This window comes from Chrysochloris asiatica, unplaced genomic scaffold (genome assembly GCF_000296735.1).
Source record: "Chrysochloris asiatica unplaced genomic scaffold, ChrAsi1.0 scaffold00015, whole genome shotgun sequence".
Lineage (NCBI taxonomy): Eukaryota > Metazoa > Chordata > Mammalia > Afrosoricida > Chrysochloridae > Chrysochloris > Chrysochloris asiatica.
This window is the reverse complement of record NW_006408533.1, coordinates 13,604,099-13,614,365: the sequence shown is the minus strand read 5'-3', so window position 1 is coordinate 13,614,365 and position 10,267 is coordinate 13,604,099.

The window sequence follows — 10,267 nt, the reverse complement described above, 5'->3', positions numbered from 1 at the left end:
CAATGGCACCTAACAACAATGGTTAATGCGTCTTGGAAACCCTGTATAGGGTAACTATGAGTTGGAACCGACTCAGTGGCACTTAAAAATAACAACAATGGCTAATGAAGTAGCCCTAGTAGCACAATGGAGTTAGTATTGGACTGCTAACCAAAATTGTTAGCTTGAGCCCACCAGCCTCTGTGAAGGAAAAAGATGAAGAGGTCTCCTTCTGTAAAGGTTCACAGACTTGTCCTCTGCCCTACAAGGTCACTATGTGTCAGAATGGACTTGACTCTGGGTTAATGACTAATAATCATGAGCATTTCCTCCTGCGTTTCTAGCTTCTTTGGTGATGTGTCTATTTCTGTCCTCAGCCTATTTTCTTTTATTGAATTATTTGTCATTTTCTTATTTAGGTGTTGAAGTTTTCTATAAATTTTATATGTCTTTGTCTTATACGTCATTGTCAAAAATATTTTCCCAGTCTGTGGGTGCTCTTTCTGCTTTTTTTGTGAAATCTTTTGATGTGAATTGTTGTTTGGAACCCTTGAGTTGATTCTGACTCACTACAACTGCATGCCTAACAGAACAAAACACTGCCTTGTCCTGTGCCATCTTCATAACTGCTGTTGTACTTGAGTCTATTGCTGCTACCACCATGCCAATTCTGGCATTGTGGGTCTTACTTTACCAAGCATGATATCCTTCTCTAGGGACTTGTCCTTCCTGATAATATGTCTAACATATAGCAACCATGTTTTGCCATTTTGGCTTCTAAGGAGCATTCTGGTTGTACTTTTCCCAACACAGGTTTGATCGTACTTCTGGTAGTCCATGGTACTTTTAATATTCTTCAACACCATAACTAAAATGCATCAGTTCTTATATATTCTTATTCATTGTCCATCTCTCACATGCATATGAACCAACTAAAAACACCATGGCTTAGGTAAGGTACACCTTAGTCCTCAAACTGGCATCTTTGCTATTCAACACTTAAAAGAGGTCTTGCGCAGCAGATTTGCCTAATACAATATTTCATTTGATTTCTTGACTGCTGATTTCATGAGTGTTGATAGTAGATTCATCAACTTCAATCTTTTCTCTATTTATCATGTTATTTATTAGCCCAGTTATGAGGCTTATTTTTCTACTCTTTTTCTAATTGTTGATGTTTGCTTAAGTGTTAGAATATTTTGATTTTTTTTTAATGTATTGAAGTTTGTCTTATGTTCTAACACACATTCTGGAGAGTTTTATATGTGTGAAATTCATAGTTCTACTCTGACGCATGTAAAATCACCATGAGTCGGTGTCAACTAGTAGCAACTTTTTTTTTTTCCCAAAAAGTAGATCTTACTTAAGTAAATATTCAACTATAATTAAGCTTCACATTCACCTTGTGTCACTTTAGTTAAGTTGGCACAAAACCTTAACTATCATGTCTTAGTATCTTTAATGTCAGGCAAACTCTATTCCTGATAGAAGAGAAAGAACTTAAACATTCATTACATGAAAGAATAAATACACATCTTCAGTCAAAATTTGACTGGAAGACATGAATAATGACCTCTGAATTTCACCTTGAAATTCTTTCACAGAATTAATTGCAGTCCCACTGAAGCTCTTTGACTTTCTGTGCTCATAAACAGCTCAGAATGGTCCCCATTCAGTCATTGAAGAAAACGTGTTTTTTTTTGTTGTTTTTTGGCTTACTAAATATGGCTGTTTTTCACTCAGTGTATTGGAATTAGTCTAGAATTAGTTCACTGGTATTTCCTAGACAATTGCTTTGTGCTGAAAGTTCCATAATCTTATTGTTCCAAGTAAAACTTTCAATTTGTTTTATTATATGTTATAATACAATCTTATTGGGGATCTTTCTCTTAAGTATATTATTCTTAATTTTAAGGTTTATTCTTCATAAATTAAGACTACAGGATCTAAAAGTCCAGTGCAAAATCATTTGTATTATATATGTGCTTATCTCCTAAAGTCATAACACCATGTCATGATGTTGTTGGAATGTTGAAGCATGACTTTGTGGTTCGTAGTCGTTCATATATAAATTGTGTATGACCAAGGTGTCAGCAAAAGTGTGGAAGGGGAAAACAGATCAGAGCTAATGTGAAGACGAAAAAGGAAAAATGAAAAAGAAAATGTATTGTTCGAGTCATTTAGACTAATATTTGTTTCTGATTCTTTATCAAAGTCACCAAGCAGTTTCTCAATAGTAACATAATTGTGTATTTGAAGTAGTTCTATTTTGGCACTTTGAATTGACTCATCCTTTGAAGTATTAATTTAGATGCTGCATTTATTAGATCACCTAAAACTAATTGTGATAAGAGTTAGACATTCATCTAAGAAATATGATCTGTGCCACACAAGTATACTTTATTTTAGCAAGGATTCACAAACGACAGTTTCTAGATTCTAAAATAATGTTTGTATATTGCATTCACACAACTCGTCGATGAATGTACTGATTTAGTTCTTACAGATCAAGCATAAATTTGCCTTTGAAAACATCACTTGGTTGAATTTTACAGGTGTCCAATTTTTCTGAATGATAAAATGTGCCATTTGGGCCATTGTGGATAAACTTATACTGCATCTTGAAAGTATTCATCATTTTTTTTTGTTCTCATTCAATTTTTGTGTCTAGATCATCTTTTTCACCTATTAATAGATTCATTTTTATCATCATAGTCTGTTTAGTATTATAGGTCACAGACCAAATGTCTGTTTTATATATTTCATCCACGATTTGCACATCTTGCCCAACCATATTTTAACATTAGGCTAAGCTGATAAGTGACTTTTAGTACCTATGAGGAAACCCAAACAAGGGAACTGAGGAGTACACACATCATCAACAACCATCAGTGGCTCTTCCTCATACTGCATTTGCAACTTAAAAAATAAACATGGGTAACCGTTGAAGTAAGAGAGAACAGCTTCCTAGCCAGCGAGATCATCCAAAGAAACTTTCTTGATGGCTAGGGTGACAGAGATCACTCTATATTGACTTCTTGTCTAAACTGAGTTATATGGGTATTTCCAGAATGTCCATCAGGGGAAAAGAAAGCTGAAAGAGCAAGATTTAGCATAGAGCAATCATATAATTTATTGTGGAGACTGGAACAACTATAATCATAAAAGGCTGTGTTAATAATAATTACATGAGGAAAACAAGAGTAAACCAAGAATGTCCTAGGAAAACTGGAAAGCATGGAATCCCCTAACTTGGAATCCTTAACTAGTACCAACAGTTACTTCATTTAAAAGGCATTTTAATGTTGGCGTCCTGGTATGCACTGGACTGCAAAGTTGGTTTGAACCACAAGGTCGACAGTTCAAGCTTACCAGCTGCTCCTTGGAAATACTATACAGGGTCGCTATGGCCTGGAACCGACTCGATGGCACTTCACAACAACAACATCTTAATATGTGAAGTTAGATAAACAAATGCACAATCTATATAAATTGGTAACCATTTGAAATGCAAGTTCAGGAGTGCATTGGAGAGCAGCATGCATCAGGGATGTTGCTGGAAATGTGAAGCATGATGCACAATATTTGAGGAAACATTTTACATTTCATATAATTGAAGAATGAATTGCAGTCTCCCTTTAGCTCAAATGAAGATACCCTGGCAGGTAAATAAGGTGAGAGCAAGGAAAGCTCTTACTTTCTCATTTTTAGTATATATGGTATTAACTCTTTCTGGCCACTAGGGGACCACTTAGTACTTTGCACATTACATTTACCTGCTTACACCACTGGGCAGATACACTAAAGAAAGATAACAGTATGTTAATAGCCTCAGAGTCCTGTGATTTTTTTTTGCCTTACAGCATATACCAGTAGTTGATTATATCACATTATTCCCTAGTTGCTTCATATGTGGTAGTTTGGTCTTTTCCACCCCAAAGACTCTTTAAATGTGGCCTCAATCTTTGGCTCATACTGCCAAGTGCCTAGGGCAGATCTTCACACACACACACACACACAAATTATTCTGCATTTTTTCTTTGTTGTCTTCTGGGAATTCCCCTGACCTTTCCCTAAATGTTACACTTTGATTTCAGATAATCATTTAAGTCTTGGAGATAACAACAAAAATAAAAATAAATAACTATTGTTTTTGTTAAATGACGTTGTCAGTTTTGATTCGTAGCAAACTTGTATAGGGTTTCCAATGAGCAGCTGGTGAGTTTGAATTGCCGCCCTAGTGGTTCAAACGGATCTTGCTTTATCCCACAGCACCACACTAGGACTCCAAATAACAATTACTACATGCATATTTGGCAGCATTAAATAACAGCAAAAATTAGATAGCAAAGGAGCCTTAATGGCACTGTGGGTTAGGCATTGGAGCTCTAACTACAAGGTTAGTGGTTCAAATCCATCAGCTGCTCTCCAGAAAAACAGATGAGGCTGTCAGTTCCTGTAAAGATTTACAGTCTCAGAAATGCTATATGAGGTTGCTCTGAGTTGAAATTGACTCAGTGGCTGTGTGTTTGGGTTTTTTGGTTTATTAGGTAGCATGTGTAATGTAGTTTAGATATATATTGCTTAAAACCCTGTAATTTCTACCAAGAAAATGCTATTTTTCTTCATTTTAAAAATGAAAAAATGGAAACAGATAAAAACACTAACCCAAGGCTACACAAATTGAGCAAAGGTGAAATTTGAATTCTTGCTTGTCCAAAGTCCATGTACACCAGAACCACTAGAAAGAAAGATAGATGGTCAACTGATTCATATCATATCCTAGTTTCAAGCAGAACGGTGCCATTCTACAAACAGAAACTCTCACAATGACAGGCTTTTGCACTTGTTGTGAACTCAGTACAGAAAACCCTGCCCCTGCCCCCACGCCCACCACCTGACACATACACTCTGAGTCTTGAGCTCCAGCTCCTCCTCCTGTCTTGCTTACTTCCACTGGGGAAATTCAGGAAGTCATCCTAGAGTTTCTGCCCACTCCACGCTACCACACATGATATCCTTCTCCAGTGACTGGATGTATCTATATATGTATGCATGTATATATACATATATTTATATACACATATGTATGTATGTAAGGAACTCTGGTAGCATAGTGGTTATGAATCAGGCTGCGAACCGCAAGGTCAGCAGTTCAAAACTACCAGCTGTTCCGTGGGAGAAAGATGAGGCTTTCTGCTCCTGTAAGGATTTACAACCTCGGAAACCCTGTACAGGTTCTCTATGAGTCAGAACCGACTCCTCGGCACATAACTACAACAAGAACAACATGTATGTATGTATATAAATGTATATATATAAAATGTATCTGAGATCTGTGAGAGGGCAATGCCATTTATTTATGTCTGCATTCCCTGTTCACAGCATATATACTGGCACATAGGAGTCAAGATGGAGTCTTTGTGTGGTGTTGTAGCACTGTACTGTTAACCTCAAGGTAGATGGTTCAAACCCACCAGCTGCTCCTTGAAAACCTTATAAGAGTTATTGTAAGTTGGAACTTACTCAACAGAACTTAACAACTACAAGTTATCAAGATGTAAAGGAAAAAAATGGCATTCAAATATTATCCTATTCCAAATTCATTGCCAGTGGAAAATCTACTGCCTTCCCCTAAATCGCCAAAGAAGTGTTGCGTTCATAGAGAAACAAGAAGTCTGCTATTGAATGATAGAGATGGTAGCACCAGGAAGACATTCAAATTCACAGAATGAAGATGATTGTTCTCCTAAACAATGAGGAAGAAAACTTTATTGTACAGTTGGAGCAAGAACTAAAAGTTACAAATTTATAATTGTCTAAAAGACAATCAGGGGAGTTACAGAAGGGATATCCAAAAGTTAAAATTTAGTAGGGACACAGATAACACAGAAGTGTGATTAGAGTTCATTACAAGATGGTACAGCACAGTGGTTTGAAAGGTTTTTGTTATTATAATTGTCTTCTCAATTATGTCTCTGTCTGGGATCCATTGTAAAGATATACATCGAGACCCTTCAGGGAATAAACGATCACATCTTGCATCTGTTTGACCATGGTGGAAAGATCCTTTGGGAATAGATTGTGATATGCAGCACCTGCCAGTCCTCAGAGAAAAAGAATGTCTCTTTTATATGGTTAGGTCAGCTTCAAGGTTAAAAGAACTGCTGTTCGAAAAGGTAGCTTTGAAATTCAATATGAATTCCAGACTCATGTCAGTACTTTGAAACGTACTTAAGGTTCTACTTGCAGACTGCTCTGTTTACACACACCAAGTGGCTCTGGATTTAGATTCTCACAGACTGCCCACTTCAAAATGTCTGTCAATATTTTGTACTAAGATGGCTTCTGTATTTACTGTGATGCTGAAAATTAGGCCATTGGTGTTTCAAATACCAGCAAAGTTCAGCCACGGTGGACAGGTTTCAGTGGCGTTTTCTGACTAAAAACAGATCAGGAAGAAGAAATAGGTGATCTACTTCTGAGGGACTAGCTACTGGAAACCTCATAAATAACAGTGAAACAGTATAAAGAAGTTGTATGTGTTTTGTTGACTATGCAAAGGCATACGACTGTGTTAATAGCAAATTATGGACAACATTGCTAAGAATGAGAATTCCTGAACACAATTGTACTCATGTGGGAAATGTATATAGAACAAAAAGCAGCCATTCAAATACAACAAATGACTACCTGGTTTCAAACCGTGAAAGGTGTGTGTCAGGGTTGTATCTTTTCACCATCCATACTCTATGCTGAGCAAATAATCTGAGAAGGTGAACTATATGAAGAACACTGCCACATTAGGATTGGAGAAAAGCTTGTTAACAACCTGCAACATGATATAACATTGCTTACTGAAAGTGAAGAGGACTTGAAGCACTTGCTGATGAAAATCTAATAATACAATCTTCAGTATGGATTTCCTCCAGTAAAGAAGACAAACCTCTTCACAACTGGACTAATAAACAACATCATAATAAATGGAGAAAAGATTGAAGTTCTCAAGGATTTTATTTTACTTTGACCCACAATCAATGTTCATGGAAGCCACAGTCAAGAAATCAAAGGATGTATCACCTTGGGTAAATCTGCTGTGGAAGATCTCTTGAAATGTTGACGAGCAAAGATGTCACTTTGATGACTAAGGTGCTCCTGACCTAAGCTATGGTATTTTCAATTGCCTCATATAAATGTGACAGCTGGACTATGGGTAAAGAAGACTGGAGAAGAATTGATACATTTAAACTGTGGTTTTGGTGAAGAATATTGAAAGTATTATGTATTGCCAGAAGAACAAACAAATGTCTTGAAAGGAGTACTACAAGAATGCTTCTTAGAAGCAAGGATGGCGAGACTTCATCTCATGTACTTTGCACATGTTATCAGGAGGAACCAGTCCCTGGAAAAGGACATCATGCTTGGTAAAGTAGATGGTCAGTGAAATGAGGAAGGCCCCCAGTGAGATGGTTCCACACCATAAGTGCAACAATGACCTCAAAGTTAACACTGATTCTGAGGATGGCTGAGGACCAGGCAGTGTTTTGTTACGTTGTGCAGAGGGTCATTATGAGTTGGAACCAACTTGAGGTTATCTAACAGCAAAACAACATTTCCGTGGTAATTCTTTTTAGAAACTTCTTGCCTACAATAAAATTTTCCCTACCTTGAACTGGGCAACTGGTCTTTGATCTCTGCCCTGGTTTTAACTCCAACAGCCTCTCTGAAAATTTCAAGGACCAGAGAGATTGTGCATCAGAGCAACACGACCAACAACAATTAAATTTGAAGATTAACATCCCTGGTCTGATAAGTCCTTCAGCTATGTTATCATTGTCATCACTTTGCTCTTTTCTGTTCTCTGTTCCCATCACTCTTCAATTTCTAGTTCTAATGTAGAACAGTTACCTGGTTTCTTTGGTGTCCTTTTTTCTTGTCATTCTGGGCAGTTTCCATCCCCAAAACTAAAACCAAACCCATGAGCGTGAAGTGGATTTCAACTCATAGTGACGCCACAAGACAGAGTAGAACTGCTCCCTAGTGTTTCTGAGACTGGAAATATTTACAGGATCAGACAACTTCATCATTTTTCCCTCAGAGCAGTAGGTTTGAATCACTAACCTTGTGGTTAGTAGTCCAACACTGGAGCCACCTTATAAAACTGTTTCATAAGTAAATAGCCCCAACTAGCTCAATATTTTTTTCATCTTGCAATGAGAGGGAAGGAAGGAAAGAAGAAAGAAAGAAAGGAAGAAAAAGAGGAACTTCCTTTTTCTGTATAGTTCTGTCATGGTATCTCATGTGACGGCTTCAATTTGCAGTTCGCTAAATGCCAGAGTCCTGGTGTGGCACTGAAGGATCGGCAATGGACTAACCACAGAGTTGGTGGTTCAAACCCACCATCTGCTTTTTTGGAAATCCTATACAGGCTCCCTTTGAGTCAGAACTGACTTAACAGCACTTAATGGCACAAATGTCTAATGAAATAAACCCTAGTGTTGCCGTAGGTTAAAGGTTGGGATGTCAACCAAAAGTTTGCCAATTCAAATCGTTCCATGGGAGAAGGATGAGACTGTCTGTTCCTGCAAAGATTTACAGTCTCTGAACCCTACTGACTAGTTCTTCTGTGTTCTGTAGGGTCACTGTGAGGCAGAATCGGCTGTTAGTGTAATGTCTAATGGAGGAATCCTGGGGGTACCAGGGTTTAGAGCTTGACTGTTAATCAAATGGTCAGTGGTTTGTATGCCCAAATATCTACACAGAAGGGAAAACCTGACAATCTGATCTCATAAAGATTACAGCCTAGAAAACCCAATGTTGTCATTCTAAATGTTATGTTGTTGTTATTGTTGTTGTTAAGTGCTGTCAAATCAGTTCTGACTCACAGGGACCCTGCATAGAGTTTCCGAGGAGTGGCTGGTGAGTTTAAACTGCTGACTTTGTGGTTCAAGCTGACCTTGAGATCGAGTGCTTATCCTATTGTGCCATACCATGACTCAAGGGCCTCTATGAATTGGATATCAAAGAACATCAATTTCTAATGAGGGAGTCTCTGTGTAGCACAAATAGTTAAGCACTTGACTACGAACTGAAATACTGGCTGTTTGAAGCCAGTCAGGCAATCTGCTCCTGAAAGCCTTGAAAATCCTATGGAGTCCAGTTCTACTCTGCAAAGTCAACTCATGTTGACGTCTTGTTATTTTTTCTTTTTGGGGGGCGTTGAGGGGAGAGGGGCTGTCTGTTTTTAATGTGTAATGACCACCATATGTTTGTCATGCTGTGGTGGCTGTCATGTTGCTATGATGTTTTTATGCCACCAGTACTTCAAATACCAGCAAGGTTATCCATGGCAGACAAGTTTTAATAGAGCTTCCAGTCTAAAATAGATTAGGATGAAAGGGTTGGTGCTCTAATTTCCAATATAAGAATATGAGTGTCATTCAAAATAGTACTAGGAGATGAATCCCCTAGTTTGGAAATCATTCAAAATACATAGTAGTCACAACAAAGGATTCTAACAATTGAAGATGACATGGAACCAGGAAGCTAACAATAACATCTAATTATGTTGAATATCTTTTAATGTGCTTGTGTACCATCTCTCCATATATTTTTGGTTAAGTATCAGCTCATGTCTTTTGCTTTTTTTAAAGTTGGTGTGTTTTCCTACTATCAGATTTTTATAATTCTTCATTGTCCTAGTTAGAATTCCTTATCAAATATATTCTTTGGAAATATTTTCTCCCAGTTTGTGGCTTCTTTTTTTTTTTTTTTTTTTTTTTTTTGGTTCCACACAGATTTTAATGTTTTTTTCATGAAAGATTGGTTAAGAATTCAAATATTTTGCAAATTCAATCTTTTCTCCATTGATAAGAATGTTGTTTATTGGTCCAGTTTTTTTTTTTTTTTTTTTTTTTTTAGTTTGTGGCTTCTTATTGTTAAGGTTCTGTCAACTCATAGTGACACTGTGCTTAATAGAAAGAAACATTACCCAATTCACAGCCATCCTCACAATCGGTGTTAAACTTGAGTCCGTTGTTGCAGTTACTGTGTCAATCCGTCTCATTGGAGGTCTTCCTCTTTTTCAGTGACCCTCTACGTTACTAAGTGTGATGCCCTTTTCTAGGGATTGGTTCCTCTTGATCACATGTCCAATGTACTTGAGACACAGACTCACCAGCCTTGCTTTTAAAAAGCATTCTTACAGAGCCATTGCCATGCTGCAATGAGTTTCGATGACAGGTAAGACGGGGGAATTCGCACTGACCGCCTAAGACAGGCAGCGTCC